The 16,910-nt window shown below is 46.7% G+C and overlaps 1 pseudogene; it reads left to right on the plus strand.

The window, feature by feature from the left end:
* The first annotated feature begins 14,293 nt into the window (after nt 1-14,293).
* Nucleotides 14,294-15,467, plus strand: LOC103655090 (putative pectinesterase 63; annotated as a pseudogene).
* The last annotated feature ends 1,443 nt before the right edge of the window (nt 15,468-16,910 follow it).

Consider the following 16,910-nt stretch of genomic DNA (forward strand, 5'->3'; position numbering starts at 1 on the left):
GTTTCACGCCCGACAAAGAGAGAGGCCATTCGTGCTGAGTTGGCCCGCTTGGTCGCGGCTGGGTTTATCAGAGAGGTGTTACATCTCGAGTGGTTAGCCAACCCTGTTCTTGTAATCAAAAAGAATAAAGTGGATTGGCGCATGTGCGTCGACTATACTGATCTCAACAAACATTGTCCGAAGGATCCCTTCGGGCTCCCAAGGATAGATCAGGTGGTAGACTCCACCGCTGGATGTTCTGTGCTGTCTTTCCTGGATTGCTATTCCAGATACCATCAGATCAGCTTGGCGAAGGAAGACGAGGAAAAAACGGCGTTCATCACTCCGTTTGGTGCTTTCTGTTATACCTCCATGCCATTCGGCCTCAAAAACGCTAGAACGACTTATCAGAGAGCCATTCAAACATGCTTAGCTGATCACTGGGGCAAGCGTGTGGAAGCCTACGTGGATGACGTGGTAATCAAAACGGAGAACTCGGAAAACTTCATCGAAGACTTGCAGCTAGTTTTCAACAGTCTGCGGCGATATCGGTGGAAGCTTAATCCCGAAAAATGTGTTTTTGGGGTACCAGCAGGAAAGTTACTCGGATTTATTGTCAGCCACCGGGGAATTGAAGCTAATCCGGAAAAGATTGAAGCTATCATGAAAATGGAAGCTCCACGATCACAAAAGAAGGTTCAGCGACTCACCGGATGTATGGCAGCCCTGAGTAGATTTATATCCAGGCTGGGAGAAAAAGGTTTACCATTTTACAAGCTACTCAAGAAGGTGGACAAGTTTCAGTGGACTTCAGAAGCACAGGAAGCCCTAGATGCACTGAAAAAATTCCTGACGACCCCACCAGTGCTGAAACCACCACGGCGAGCCACATCAACTTAACCAGCTGAAGATCTGCTGCTATATATCTCTTGCACGACTCACGTGGTAAGAACCGCGTTGGTTTTCGAACGAGCAGAAGAAGGACATGCCTACCCAGTGCAACACCCTGTCTACTTCATCAGTGAAGTTCTGGGTCCCTCGAAGAAAAAGTATCCTCAAGTTCAGAAGCTATTATACGCAGTACTTCTAACTGTCCGCAAGCTACGCCACTACTTTGATGACCACAAAGTCATAGTAGTCACCGGTTTTCCGATAGGGGATATTCTTCACAACAAGGAAGCCATTGGCCGAATAGCCAAGTGGGCCTGTGAACTGGGATCTCATGACATCAAGTTTCGACCTCGCACTGCCATCAAAACCCAAGCATTGGTCGACTTCGTATCAGAGTGGACTGAACAACAAGTACCAGAGAACCCGGAAATGACAGAAGTGTGGCGGATGTATTTTGATGGCTCGCTGAAGCTACAGGGAGCAGGTGCGGGAATTCTCTTCGTCGCACCTGGAGGCGAACACCTCAAATATGCCCTCCAGTTGTTATTTCCAGCCTCCAACAATGCAGCCGAGTATGAAGCTCTGATCCATGGGCTAAACATTGCCCTATCATTAGGCATCAAGAGACTAATGGTATACGAAGATTCTCTGGTAGTCATAAGCCAGATAAACAAAGAATGGGACTGTTCGAAAGATTCAATGGGAAAATACTGCGCTGCCGTCCGAAAACTAGAAGATAAGTTTGAAGGCCTAAAATTTCATCATGTAGAAAGAGATCGAAACACGGCGGCTGATGTATTGTCCAAGCTAGGATCCAGTCGAACTCAGGTCCCACCTGGAGTCTTTGTACAAGAAATACCACAACCAAGCATCTCAATGGATCAGGCAGAAGAGTGTAATATCGTAAGTCAACCAGAGTCAGACTCTGATGACTGGAGAAGGCCGATTATCAGATATATAAAGAATGAAGAGGAACCAGATGACAAAAATGTAGCCGAGCGCATCGCGAGACAGTCAGCCCACTACACACTCATTGGGGAAAAATTATACAAAAGAGGTGCATCAGGCGTCCTCATGAAATGCATTCTCTCATCTACTGGGAAGCAACTTCTGAATGAGGTCCATGTTGGGCAATGTGGAATACACGCAGCATCCAAGACACTAGTCGGGAAGGTCTTTAGGTCAGGATTCTATTGGCCAACTGCGAAAAGCGATGCAGCCGAGCTAGTTCAGAGGTGCAAAGCTTGCCAGTACTTGTCAAAGCAACAACATCTACCAGCACAGCAATTGCAGACCATACCAGTAACTTGGCCCTTCGCATGCTGGGGACTGGATATGATTGGACCTTTCAAGAAAGCTCAAGGAGGATACACTCATGTACTGGTAGAAATCGACAAATTCACTAAATGGATAGAGTTCAAACCCATTGCTTCTTTAACCTCGGCTAAGGCCGTGGAATTCATACAAGACATAATATTCAGATTTGGAATACCGAACAATATCATAACTCACTTAGGATCCAACTTCACAAGTTCAGAATTCTTCGATTTCTGCGAGCAAAAGAGCATCCAGATCAAGTATGCTTCAGTAGCACACCCGAGGGCCAACGGGTAGGTTGAGCGAGCTAACGGGATGATACTGGAGGCACTCAGGAAAAGGGTCTTCGAAAAGAATGAAAAGTTTGCAGGAAAGTGGATAAGGGAATTGCCCTACGTCGTTTGGAGCCTAAGAACCCAACCTAGCCGAGCTCTACATGGAAACACTCCTTTCTTCATGGTCTATGGGTCAGAGGCAGTATTACCCGTCGATCTCAAATTCGGAGCGCCGAGGTTGGTCTTCGAAAACATAGCAGAAGCCGAAGCTACTAGGCTAGAGGACATTGATGTACTCGAAGAAGAACGACTGAATGCAGTAATTCAATCAGCACGATACCAACAGACTCTGAGACGCTATCACGACAAGGCCGTGCGACAACGATCCTTCTCAGTAGGAGATCTCGTCCTCCGCCGAATTCTAACGGGGGAAGGACGGCACAAGTTGTCACCCTTATGGGAGGGACCATTCATAGTAGCAGAAGTCACTCGGCCGGGATCATATCGTCTAACTCAGATGGACGGCACAGAAATTGGGAACTCCTGGAATATAGAACACCTCAGGAAGTTTTACCCCTAGCTGAATTTCAAAAGCTATCGGGACGACAATGTACTCTGTAAAACGGGAGATAAGTCATCAATAAAGAAGGCTTCAAAGATACTCAATTTGTTCATGATTGACTAGCACTCTTACTTAACTCAGGGTGACCACTATGCCCTGCTAACGGAGCAATCAGCTTAAGTCGGCAAAGACTTAAGACGGTGCAACATGCTCACGCTTACTTAACTCGGGGTGACCACTATGTCCTGCTAAAGGAGCAATCGGCTTAAGTCGGCAAAGACTTAAGACGGTGCAACATGCTCACGCTTACTTAACTCAGGGTGACCACTATGCCCTGCTAACGGAGCAATCGGCTTAAGTCGGCAAAGACTTAAGACGGTGCAACATGCTCACGCTTACTTAACTCAGGATGACCACTATGCCCTGCTAACGGAGCAATCGGCTTAAGTCGACAAAGACTTAAGACGGTGCAACATGCTCACGCTTACTTAACTCGGGGTGACCACTATGCCCTGCTAACGGAGCAATCAGCTTAAGTCGACAAAGACTTAAGACGGTGCAACATGCTCATGCTTACTTAACTCGGGGTGACCACTATGCCCTATAAACAGAAGCAATCAACTTAAGTCAGCAGCAATTTAAGGCGATCTGACGCGCTTACGACTACGCATATAGGAAAGACTTCTATATCCCTTAAACAAGTTTTAAAACCATCATACAGCCTTTTACTACTGCAAATTTATGTACTGTTGAACTCTAAAACAATAGGAGAATAGCAACATCATTCAAATGCTAAACTGGTGTCCTCTAACAAATATATGACCGTGCTAACCGCGCGCTCAAAGCACGCAAAATATTTCTCTATTCCGCGATGTCTTTCTTAGGAGCAACCGACGAGGAAGGGCGACTTGAGGAATCAGGAGAAGCATTCACGTCAGCCCTTATATCTTCAGGAACAACTACGCCGGGTCTCCTCATCAAGATTCATCCCGCCCGAATGGCCTTGTCCATGGCTCTGTCGCGCTGGGCTCTTAGAGTAATGGAAGTTTCTTCAGCAACCTTGGCAGCCAATTGAGCAGTTTCTAGCTCCTGAGCGATGGATTTCTTGGAAGCACGGAGTTCTTTGATAGTAGCATCCTTAGCCGATATCAACTGCCTGAGACGGATCACGTCATCCGTGGATTCCTGCAGCCTACAGCGAAGATTATCTAACTCCTCCATGGAGAAGCGATGACTCCTCTCCAGAATGGTCAACGAATTGCTAGAGTCGCGATACAGTCTATCGAGATTGTCGCGAGACGCAGCAAGGACGCGTTTTTCTTCCTGCAGACAAGAATCAACTCCTTTCAAACATCAAACAAGCAATAGGAACACAGCAATGCACGACATAGTTTCATAGGTCACCTTTTTAGAATCAAGCTGAGTGCGAAGGGAAGAGCTCAGTACATTGGCGTCATCTAGGGCACCAGAAACTTGGGCTAGTTCAGTCTGGCTTTGAGAATACTTTTCTTCAAAATCAGAGCACCGCTGGGCCAGTTCAACCTGATCTCGAGAATGTTTTTCTTCAAGAGTGGAAATTTGCCGAGTCATATCTAGCAGGAGACAATCAAAGAAAAAGGGTCAGAATGTAAGGCAGTTCAATGATGAAGACAAAAAGGAGCAGAAAGCACTAACCAGCATTAGTCGCCTCCAAGTCAGAGACACGTTGTTAAAGTAACACCGGATTCCAACGTGCAAGAGACAAAGCTCCGTCTGGAACAGAAGCACCCTGCAACCTCAGCTGGCTAGTCATCCCGTCCACCAGAGCCTGATAAGGAGAATAGATGAATGTAATGACAGCAGTTCATACGGTACAAAGTCAAGATAGAGTATGTCACAGTACCTGGAGATTGGAGAAGAACGAAGGGACTCCCAAATCATTAGAGATCGACTGACGACCAGGTGTAAGGTCGCCACCCGAAGCAGCTTGCAACAAACCAGCAGAGACCAACTCAGTGCCATCAACAGAGCTCAAAACTTGGCCAGCGGGGACGCTGCCCTCTAAAGCGACTCCATGGTACAAAGCTTGGGCTACCACCATGCAGCCGGAGTGCGGAGGCGATCCCGCATGAACATCCATGGAAGTACAAGAGGGAGACCCCGCTCGGACACCCTCGGGGGCTGGGTCATAGTTTGCGCTACCCACGTGAGCCGGATCATCTCCGGCAGTACCCTCGGGGGCTGGGCAATGGCTTGCACTTCCCACCCGAGCCGAGTCACCCGCGGCAACACCCTCGGGGGCTGGGTAAGCGTCAACACCATCCTTGAAGGCCAGTTTCTCCGCAGTGGCCGCCTCTAAGGCTGAAAGCCCCTCAGTTACTTCCATGGGACCAAGATGATCCAAGTCAGTCTCCTAACCCTCAAGACCACGCTCTAAGGTAGATGAGGCACGAGATGACCTCAACCCAGCATCAAGCACATCAGCACAAACCTCCATCACACCATCATCCGCTGGCTCTGATAAAAGGTCCTCTGGAACCATGTCCTCTAGAGTCTGATCAAAATTTGCCAGAGATAACTCCTGTAGACCAACGAGAGCTGACAGAGCAGGAGAAGGAACTCCACTACTCTCCCCACTAGCAATATACTGTCGACTGTTCTTCCGAGTCAGAGGGACCTCATCTTCTTCCTCCCTGTCGTTTTCATCGACAACATAAGCAACACACCCATTGGGATCAGCACCGGGTGGGGCACACCCATTGGGATCAGCAGCAGATAGAGCACACCCATTGGGGTTGGCGTCAGTAAAATCAGGCACAGGAACCTCCTCAGCAGCAGGAACCGAAGGACCAGCACCCCGATCCAAACTATATACTTGCCGAAGACGTCTCTTTTTCTTTTTCTGCTCATCAGCAGAAGGATCAAGTTGATTGGCTCGGCAAGGGCGTCTCGGACGAGCACTGGCAGGCTTTTGAATATCCAAAGTCGTACTAGCTTCTGGGAGAGGCGCCACCACCAATGTCCTGACAGGAGCAGCATCAGGAGAGTCCTCAGCCAGCAAATCAAGCATAGCGTTTATTTCCGCATCACTGGGATCCAAAGGCACCTCAAAGTGGACTTGCCGTTCGTCATCAGGAATTTCCCCGAGCGAAGCAACCAAAGTGTTAACCTCTTCGGTAGAGGGTCGCACTCTAAGGCCCAAACCGCCATCAGTGATAGGTGGATTCGACACAAAAAGAGTGAAGGCCTTGGGAGGAGGCAGGCTCCATGCTGAATATGCCATTGGGGCACCAATATTTGATACCTTACCTCTAAGAATCATCTCAAGTCGGTTCACCAAGTCTATAGAGGGAATTTTCCTATTGGTAACCCAAGTTGAGTCAGCTAGACCTCGGTACAGATAAGCCGGGTATGCCCTGTCCTTCAACGGCTGAATATTCTTGAAAACAAAATCAGCAACCACAGCCTCGGCAATCAGACCTCTTTCTTTCAGCAGTCCAACTTCAGCTAGCAAAACCCTCGCCTCAGCTACCTCCTAATCCGTGGGAGACTCAGTCCAACTCGGAGTGCGAACATCCGGCTGTCTTCCCGACCGTGGGGGGAGAGAATTTCCATGGTTCTCAACAATAAACCATTCCAAGCGCCATCCCTTGATACTGTCTTTGAGAGGGATTTCAAGATACTTAGTCTTCCTCCCACGGCGCATCTCCAGACTAGCACCCCCAACCAGCTGATGCTGGCCCCCGGCCATTATAGGGCAGCAGTGATACAAGTACTTCCACAACCCGAAATGTGGCAGCACACCAAGAAAAGCGTCGCACAAATGAACGTAAATAGAAATTTGAAGAATAGAATTGGGGTTCAGGTGGGTCAAGTTAAGGCGATAAAAATCAAGGAGGCCGCGGAAAAAGGGAGAAATGGGGAGAGCGAGACCGCGGAGAAGAAAAGGAACATAAACCACGGATTCATGGGTATCTTCTGTCAGGACAGTGACCCCATGACAAATCCGCCAAGAACAAAGCTCCCTCGGGGGAAGAACCCCGATGGACACGAGGTGGAGGAGATCAGGCTCGGAGACAACAGACGTGTGGTTACCTGCGAAAGGCAACTGGCTGTTGGGGGTCGATGGGAGGAATTACTGCAGCGGATGAATTCGAGGCCTTTCTCTTGGGCGCCATCTCAATTCTGCCAGCAAACAGAGCGAGAGCCGAATTGCAGAGAGGATTTGGAGGTAGGAAGGCAAGAACTAGGGCACGAAAAGCAGAGGCGGCTGAAAGTGCAGTATACGCGGGATATTCCCGAGTCGGATACCGTCTCCAAAAGCGCCCAGTCAGCACCCGACAGTTACTTTTAAAACATCGGCGTGCCACGTCGTCACCCGGTGGCTACTTCTAAAACCCCGGTGTGCCACATCATCACTCGGCTGCTATCCTCAAAGTGGCCGATGCGGCCCGTTTTAACTCGGCTGTTATTTCTAAAATGCTGACGTTATCACCAGTCGTTCGGCATTCATCTCTAAAGTACCGACGATGCCTTCAGTCGCTCGGCAGCTATCTCTAAAGCGCTGATGATATCTTCAGTCGCTCGGCAGCTATCTCTAAAGCACCGACGATATCTTCAGTTGCTCGACGGCTATCTCTAAAGCGCTGATGATATCCTCAATCGCTCGGCGGTTATCTCTAAAAAACGCTGACGTTGTTACAGGTCACTCGGTTGTCGCATCTGAGAGCGAAGACGTGGTCAACAGTTATTCTGATGCGGGCACGGTTTCATCATCACTCGGACTCTAATTCAAACACGTAAATATCGACAGTAGTAAGCTCGGCCATCACCCCTGAAGCGGCGATACGATGCCCGAGTTATTCAGTTACTATTCCGAATGAATCAACTCCACAAATAAGAGATCGACCTACTATGAAGCACAGTAACTAGTACCAGAGGAGGCAAAGTCGTTCTTCATTAAGGGAAGTAACAGTACTTACAAATCAACTCATCAAGAGTTGATAACTTCCCTATTGATACCACTATACTACTCTACATTACTAATACTACTACATTATTTCACTATACTACTTCTAATCTATACTAATATTTAAAAACCAGTGGCATTTAGCCACTAGCCTTGTTGCCGCCCCTGCCGTCGTCGTCGCTGCCGCCCCTGCTGCCGCCGCTGCCGCCCCTGCTGCTGCTGTTGCCGCCCCTGCTGCCGCCGTCACCGCCATCACCGTCGTCGCCGCCGCCATCGCCTCCGTTGTCGTTGTCGTCGTCATCGCCTTCGCCATCGTCGCCACCGTCCTCCTCGGACGAGTCCTCCTCATCCGAGGAGTACTCCGACTCATCCGAGCCCGCGAGCCCGGAGCGCTCGATGGCCCGGATGTAAGTCCAGACCTCGGCGGCGAGCCCCTGGGAGTCATCTGAATCATCAGACGACTCACGCAGAGGGATGGGAGCCGGAGACCCCTCGGACTCAGAGGAGAACTCCTCCTCTGAGTATTCTGAGTCACTAAAGTCCTCGGACGGAGGAGTCGGCTCGCGCTTGCGTTTCTTGCCCATGGCGGAAATGCAAGGAGAGGAAGAAGGCAAGCAGTGGAGAACAGCAAGGGATGTGAAAAAACCATAGAGGCAAAGGCACTATTTATAGAAGAAGAAGGCAACCGCTCACCTCCAACCGCGGTCATTGAACAGTCGCGAGGCATTCAATACACACTTCAACCCGTCTGAAGACGCGCGGCTGACGCCGTTTCACGCAATGCAACACCCATTGGGACTCCAGTCAACAGCGCGGAGGATATGATTACACCCGCCGTCACATCACATTACTACTCAGAAGCAGCCGGCTAAAACGCTCAGCGTACCAAACCATCCCTTGCCCACACCCATTGGGGGGGGGGACGCCCAGGAATTATCAGTATATTTTTCAAAAACTGTCACATCCGTGCAGAGCGTGCAATGAACACCTCAAGACAAAAATGAGATATCAGTAAGGATCAAAGGAAAGCCAAATATAGCCGGTGAAGTACAAAACCTGACCGACGGAAGCGACGTAAAGACTAGCCAGGGAACGTCCATCAAATGTCCAATCGGTCACAGATCAAATAAATTGCACCACCTAGCAAGATATGGGCGGATCACGAACTCGGCTGCAAAAGACAAAATATGTGCTGACCTCGGATGCATAATACTGATGACATAATGCTGACCTCTAAAGCATAATATGGATTACATAATGCCGACCTCTAAGGCATTCAAAAAAGAGAAAATATGACTCTCGGCGAAAGGACATGAAGTAAAGACCTTTGAGAGGATTGTTTTCAAAAATCCACTCAATGCTCGAGGGCTACACCCATTGGGTGCACCTTCGGTGCACCCCATGGATCACCATTTCAAGCCAAGATAGTGCCGACTTCTAAGGCATAAGACAAGATTAAAAGACAAGACTGGCCCTCAACCAAAGTATGAGAAGAAAATAAAAATAATCTCTGATGAAGACCTTCGAGTAGATTATCTTCTAAAATCTACTCGAAGCTCAGGGACTACACCCATTGGGTGCACCTCTGGTGCACCCAATGAAGTTCAGGGTCCAACAATATGAAATGCCAACTCTTAAGGCACAAGCACGAAACAAAGCTCCAGTGTACGAGTGATCACAGCAGAAGGAGACAGTAAGAAATCGTTTTCTCCAAATTACCTACAAGCTAGGCCTAGGATCTTTGGGCTGATTACCTCAAAATCAACCCAAAGATCGGGGGCTTGTGGGGGATAGATATCCCCCAGGTCCACTGGAAGGGTAAAAGACCTCACGAAAGGCCCAAGGGCCCAATAAACCGTAAGGTCATTCCTTCATGGGCCTGGGGAGGGACAATCAGTAAAGGAGATCGACGTAGGGGCGGATCGGTGCAAACCCGGGTGGCCCCACGGCATTGAGCGAGAAACCACAACAGAAGATCCGACTTTCCCGCGATGAAGCCCCATGCAGCGGAACCAGGCGAGGATAGGTCGGCGGAATCATAGGAAGATAGACTCAAATAGTTCACTACCCTTTAGGAGCACGTTGTTATTATATCCACATGTATTGCCCCACGGTCAAATATATAAGGCCCAGGGGGCACCCCTTTAGAACGATCGATCTTACTACTCAGCCATCCACCTCAACCCTCTACGTTCTCACTTCAGAGAACTGACTTGTAATCCATTGCGCAAAGCATCCTCACCAGGACGTAGGGTGTTACGCATCTCTAAGCGGCCCGAACCTGCAAATACCGTCCATTGTCCCTCGTGCATCTGGCACGAACCATTTTGCTACAGTCGTCGACACTGTCCTACTCCTAAAAACACCTCGAGGGGCAACCCCAGGTGTGCGGTCGGACCCAAAACACCGACAGCTTCGGCCGAGGGGTCTTTTACATCTTCAATAGTTAACGCGGCCTCAGTTTGCGCCAAGGATTTCACATGATCGCAGCCTCTTCTCTCCAAAATAGTGGCCATCCCCCTAGCACCCGAGAAGGCGCATATGTCCCCACGGCCACCCAAAATTTCTTCAATAGCCTCGGGCTCACCGTTGATCCAGTCGATTGGACCTTCGGGATCTCCCAGTACGAAGTTGCTTTCATTAAAAAATGCGCCGACACTGGTAAAGCTACTCTTAATTGTTTCCACACATTTCATGGATTTTTCATAACATTTTGCTTTTGAAGACCGAAGCTCTACAGCTGTTTTCTCCCAATGATTCTTCCAGTAGTCGCTGACTTCAAGGTTAGCTTCGGTAGTTGCACACCTTAGGTTCGCCTCAGCCAGCTGTTTCTGAAGATTTTTAATTTTGCACTTCTGGGCTTCAGCTTGAGCTTTGGAAGCAGCTTTGTCCTGTTTTTTAAGCAATGAATGTAAAATTTTGTCTTTCTCAAGACCTTCGTTCCTTAGCTCAATCACCTCGGAACGAAGGTTATTCAATGCCATGGTACATCCCTCGTCTTCACCGTTTTTCTGCGCTCTTAGGGCATTGCTAAGAATAAGGCCCTGCAAAAGGAATGTGATATTAAGAAATAAACACACAAATTTTTAACCATGCAAAAAGTTTAGTTTCTCACCTTTAAGCTGTTATATGCTAAGCTGTCGGCCAATTCATCTTTTGACAAAACTGAAAGCCCATCTTCCAAGGTGGGGAATTCGAAGCTTCTTGCCATCTCCCGGCAGACAGAGATCTCCTTGTTGTCTGGGAGACAATACAAGAAGTCCTCTTCTCCGCTACCATTGAATATCAACGCCCCTTTCGGATATTTTAATCTCTAGGCATAGTGATGGGCTTCTCGTTTTTCTCCTTCAGATAGTATTTTGCCCGAAGCATGTCGCACAATATAATCAGGCAATTTGGAGAATGCTTCAGGAATTGAAGAAAGAGTTTTTTCCGACAGAATTTGTTTTAAAGTCTCCTTTCTACTTTCTCCTTCGGTTTCCAAGGATTTTTCTTTGGCATACTCTGAAGGTCCAGTTTTGATTTCAGCCTTGTGCTTTGTAGTTTCGCCTCCAAAGGCTGTTGTTTCAATTTGTGCTTTTTGAGCTTCGGCAACTTTTTTCGGTATAAAGCTTGAAGACTTTATTGTTTCCAGTACATCCAAAACATTAACCATTCTTTTCCTTTTGGGGGTCACAGTTGGACCCTTCGGAACTTGTGGCACTCCAACTTCTGCTAAAGGGCTTAAAATCTCTGGTATTTCTGTCCCTTCAGCTTTCAACTCTTCAGTTCTTTCAGCTTTCGGTGTTGCAGACAGCTCTTCAGCTTTCCGCGCAGGTATAGGTTTTTTGCCTTCAGTAGCCGAAGAGGTCTCACCACCAAAATCAGGCACTTCGGCCGGTTCAATATAGCATGGTCGATGAACAAGGATTTTCACTCTTTTACTCTTCGGCGCAGGAACATCATCTTTCCCGGAATCTTCACTTTTCCTTTTTTGTCCCCAGGGCGGGTAACGGTAGTCGGGATACATGAACCCGATGGCATCGAAAACTCTGTTCAATCTCTTCTTTTGACGGTTCCCGAAAACCGTAGATAATACGTTGTCTTCTGCTCTGGAATACAGCCCAAGCAGATCATCACTTGTAGCTTCGACGCTTTTCAGCCAGTCGTCGTCTGGCTCGATAAACTGGTCTCTGAATCTGAAGGTACATTTCAGCCGAACCAGACCACCTTCGTGGGGATTGCTGATGGACTCTTTTGGCATCTCCCAGTCGGCTAGCAATGGCCATATCCTGTAAGCCACGTGCTCTTGAACTAAATCCCTTGTCCCAATGAAAGAGCAGACTAAGCCAAAAGCCTTGCGGCATTCTTCGGCTACTTTGTCAATTTCTACCTTCGGTTTACGGAGCCCGAAGCGTTGCCAGATAGGGCGCATGATTATATCTTTGATGTCTTCTCGTTCCTTTAAATTATTATTTACATAAAACCACTCTTTTGTCCAGTCTCCGGGCCATCTCTTCCGAAAAGTCGGTACTAGCGAACTTGAGCCAGAACGAGTAATGAAGCTATAGCAACCGAAATTATTATGATATTGTTCCTTACCCCAGGGCTTCGTCTCGTATAACAATTGATGCATACTGCAGAAACTTTTTGCATTTGGTTCCAAGCCTTGACTCCTTAAAGCCCACATGAAGATTCCCATTCTTACAATAGCTTCGGGGGTAATCTGGTGAAGGTAGATCTGAAATATCTTGAAAACCTCGACTACGAAGCTGCTAAGAGAAAGCCGAAGCCCAGCCTTCAAAAAGCTCCGAAAGATCACGACTTCATTCTCCTCTGGGGTAGGACAAGTTTTTTCTCCATCGTCAGCCCTCACAATAGACATATCCCGAAAGTATTTCCCCCTCATGTTGTCAAGATGGCTTTGTTTAATAATTGATTTTCCAAAAACTGCATGGCTTGGTCTCCAGGGTCGATCTTCGGAATCTTCCCTGCCGCTCTCCACATCATAGTTGTCACTATCACTGGTATCTTCAGACAAACCCTCCAGAGTCTCCCTAGCAATCTTCTCCTCATTTGTCCTCGCTATCGATTCAATAAAGCCAAGATTCATCTCTTTAGAAAGGCTCAGCCTCGTTTCAGCGGTAGCCTTCTTATCCTCAAACATCTTCGAAAGAGATGAGAAAAGTGCTCTCAAAGCCAAAGCTTTAAAATTTAAAAAATCTGGTCAAGTGTGTCTAAGCAAAGAGCTGTTTGAGCAGGCAAGGCAGATGGCAAGAAAGCGTGCCAAATGAGCTAGTGGTGCGCTCTTATTTATACGCCTGGTGTATTGTGTGCTGGAGGGCCCACTTGTCAGTGGCTGTTGCTATTCTAGCAAAGGAAAGGTGTTTTTTCGGACCTTCGGCTTAGGGCCTTCGTCCATATCGCAATTTGAATTTATTATCTTAACAAATTAATATTGCAAGGGGCTACTGTTGGGGGCCTTCGGCTTTCGAAGGTCCTCAAAAACAGGATTTAACAATGTTTTTGGAGTATAATACATGAACAGGTACCTTCGGACATGAACCCTTCGGATAAGTAAAAATTGCTGTATGAAGAGACACAAAGAGAACGAAGGACGGAACAGAGCCGAAGCTGTGCGCAAGGAAGCTTCGGCATGATGGCAGAAAAGAGGAAACCGACTTAAAGAGGAAAAGACTATCTAGGCCTCGATGGATTACTATAGAGTTATTATCAAAAGCAAAGGACCCAGATGTAATTTTACATGGGCCGCGACCCATGCCTATAAATAGGTGAACAGTACTCCCGTACTGTTCACGTTGACTGGGCATTCACTTTTGCGTCACACTTGTACTTTTGCTTTCCTTCAAACCGAAGGTACATCTGTAATTTATTGTTATCTTTATAATAATAAAAATAGATATGAGCTTATGATGATATTTAGGTATTTGTTCATTTCTCATACTTTATATGAATTCCCTTTTTCATTATTTGTTATACTTACGAAGGTACATCCTTCGTAACCTTCGTCCGAAACTCATTATATCCTAAGGGAAATATTGTTTCGGAGGACGAAGGACTTTAACATTTAACGATTTCCGTGTTACCTTGTTCTTAATTCGAAGCATTTGAGAACAAGTCCCCAACAAGGTTGTTGGACTCAGCTAATACCTAACAGCCTTTTATCAACAACTAAAACAAAGGAACACCACTCCTTGCTATGTTCAATCACACACCTCTCATTCCAGATAGTCCTAGGCTAGGTATCTATAAATAACAAACAAGGAGGAAGGGAGGAATAAGTAGATCGAGAAATAATAAGAAGAAGGCGACATCTCGACCATGGTGATGAGTAAACACATGCTCATATTGTCCCTGCTCCTAGTGTTGTTCGAGCTTGTATCGCTACCGACGACATCGTGCAATAGGGTCGTCTCTTTCAACTCATGGGTGAGACACCAACCAGCTAATGCCACCCAAGATGCGGGGTGTGCTAAGAAAGATGATGCGCTCTCCTCTGCCAACACCATTAAGGTAAGGAATTACATTGACCCTGCCTCCGAATTGAGACCTGAAGATGGTGGTTACACGACCATTAGCGAGTCCATTGCCAACATCCCTGACGACAACACCAAATGCTACGTCCTTACCCTCAAACCTGGTGTTGTGTTCCGCGAGAAGCTGTTACTCGGTAGAAGCAAGCCATTCCTCACCATAATATCCGAGGACCCCATGAACCCAGCTATTATCGTCTAGAATGACACTGCCACCACCATGGGCAAGGACGGCAAGCCCCTTGGTGTGGATGGAAGCAGCACCATGGCGATAGAGTCCAACTATTTTGTCGCCTACAACATTGTCTTCAAGAACGACGCGCCGCTACCAAAGCTAGGGGAAAAGAAAGGTGAGGCACCAGCACTGCGAGTGATGGGAACAAAGGCAACCTTCTACAATTGCACCATCCAATGCGGCCAGGGTGCTCTAAACGACCAGACGGGTCTGCACTACTTCAAGGCATGTGCCATCAAGGGAACCATCGACTTCATCTTCGGATCTGCCAAGTCATTTTATGAGGAATGCAAAATTGTTTTGGTGTTGAAGGAGGCATTGACATTGCCAATCGTGCCACCGGAGCAGGACCGGTCTAGAAATCCCATCAAAATTGCCCCAGGCAAGAGCGGGTTGGCATTCAAGACTTGCACAATCGAGGGGGAAGAAGAAAAAATTTACTTGAGTAGGGTGGGCACGCCTGTGATCTACTCCTACACCGATATAGGTAAGGAGATTGTAGGCATAATATCTAATGGTTACGACGTTGTATACTAAAGAAAGGTGTTGTTGCGTTGCATTCTTTTTTTATAGGGGGTACTATTGCGCCACTTTCAAGTGTTACGGGCCTAGGATGTCTCCAATGGTAACCTCAACTCTAACCTATGTCCAGGCAATACCCTTTCTCGGGATACACTACATCTCGAGGGAGTCGTGGATCCCGTCCCTACCACCCGCTGAAGAATAAGCTATTGCAAGAAGCATTTAGAGTCATATATGCTAGGAGCACCCTTAAAGTTAAAACAAGCAAGTTGTGCTCCTTTTTATATTTGATATTTGAATATGTCGTGTGTAGCTCTCAAAAGTATTGCATACCTTTTAGTAATTTAGTGTGTATTTTATTCTCAGTAACCAAAAGTTTTGCAATTATTAAAGATGTTATTTCTCCAACCAGTTTCCATGGGATAGTGTTTTCGAGTCCACTTCTTTTCTCTATATTATGGAATCCGCCTCATGTCAGTAGAATGCTAACTGACTCATCTCCCAAATAGAAAGCATGTACTACAAACACTTTGTACTTTAGACCTCTATCAAAATTTAATTTCTGACTTTTGGTAGCTTTTGGTCGACGACGACTTTCTCACCTAAGAAGCCAAGCAAACCAGCACAACTTGCTATTTGCCTCAATCGTTTGTTGGTTACTTCAATTGCTTGTGATTTAGGTAATTTGTTTAAAATAATGGAAGGACATTTGTTACGCACTACTATAATGGAGGTCGTGGATTATGTTCCCACTGACTGTGTAGCCGCGTATTTTGCGCAAAAAATGTCACGACTTGTGGCTTCGACGGAGACGGGCGGGCGGCGAGGCCTTCTAATAAAATATTTTTTGCTATTTTAAACCCATTTTTATGTTACTTGGAAAATATTTTTATCGGTAGTTTTATTACCTCGACTGCATGTGAAAATCGATTTCTACTGGCAGTTTTCTTAGCTCAACTGCCTATAGAAAAAAATTATTTCCATTGGCCCCTATTACTGGCGGTTGTGAAAAACGCCAGTGTAAATAGGTTTACAACCACCAGTATAAAGCCGTTGTGTACTAGTGGTCATTAGGAAAGGCATTTGTTAGGCACTACCACACGATACTGTATGCTCGTGTCTTCCTAAAACAAAAATTATAGAAGTGTATGTGTTGGGGGTCTGCTTGGTCGCCGAAGGTCCTGTGAGAAGAAACACCTTCGGAAGGCCAGAACAGGAACAATGCCAAAGCTACCGGTCAGGGAGCTTCGTAGTATATTTCAAAATACACTGACTTAAAGATGAGATAACCAATCAGCCCATTATAAATTGTGTAATAATTGTAATCATTTGTAGAGGACATGAATGTAAATTCACACAGGCTGCGCCCTGTGCCTATAAATAGGTGAGCAGTACCCCCGTACTGTTCACGCTTTGGCATCGCATCTGTATCTTCGTATTCAATCGAGCTCAAGGTACAAATATAATTTAGTTTAACTTTTATGTATTCATGATTATTTAACAATAAATGTTCATATTCTGGTACTATGTAATTATTTATGTTGTTGTCTTATGTTTCAAAACCTTCATCCTCTGATTACACAGGTCATGTTTATGAAGGTATGACCTTCATAACCTTCGTCCGAAGATCATTATATCCTAAGAGAAA

The sequence above is a fragment of the Zea mays genome, chromosome 4, assembly GCF_902167145.1.
Source record: "Zea mays cultivar B73 chromosome 4, Zm-B73-REFERENCE-NAM-5.0, whole genome shotgun sequence".
NCBI classification, from domain to species: Eukaryota; Viridiplantae; Streptophyta; class Magnoliopsida; order Poales; family Poaceae; genus Zea; species Zea mays.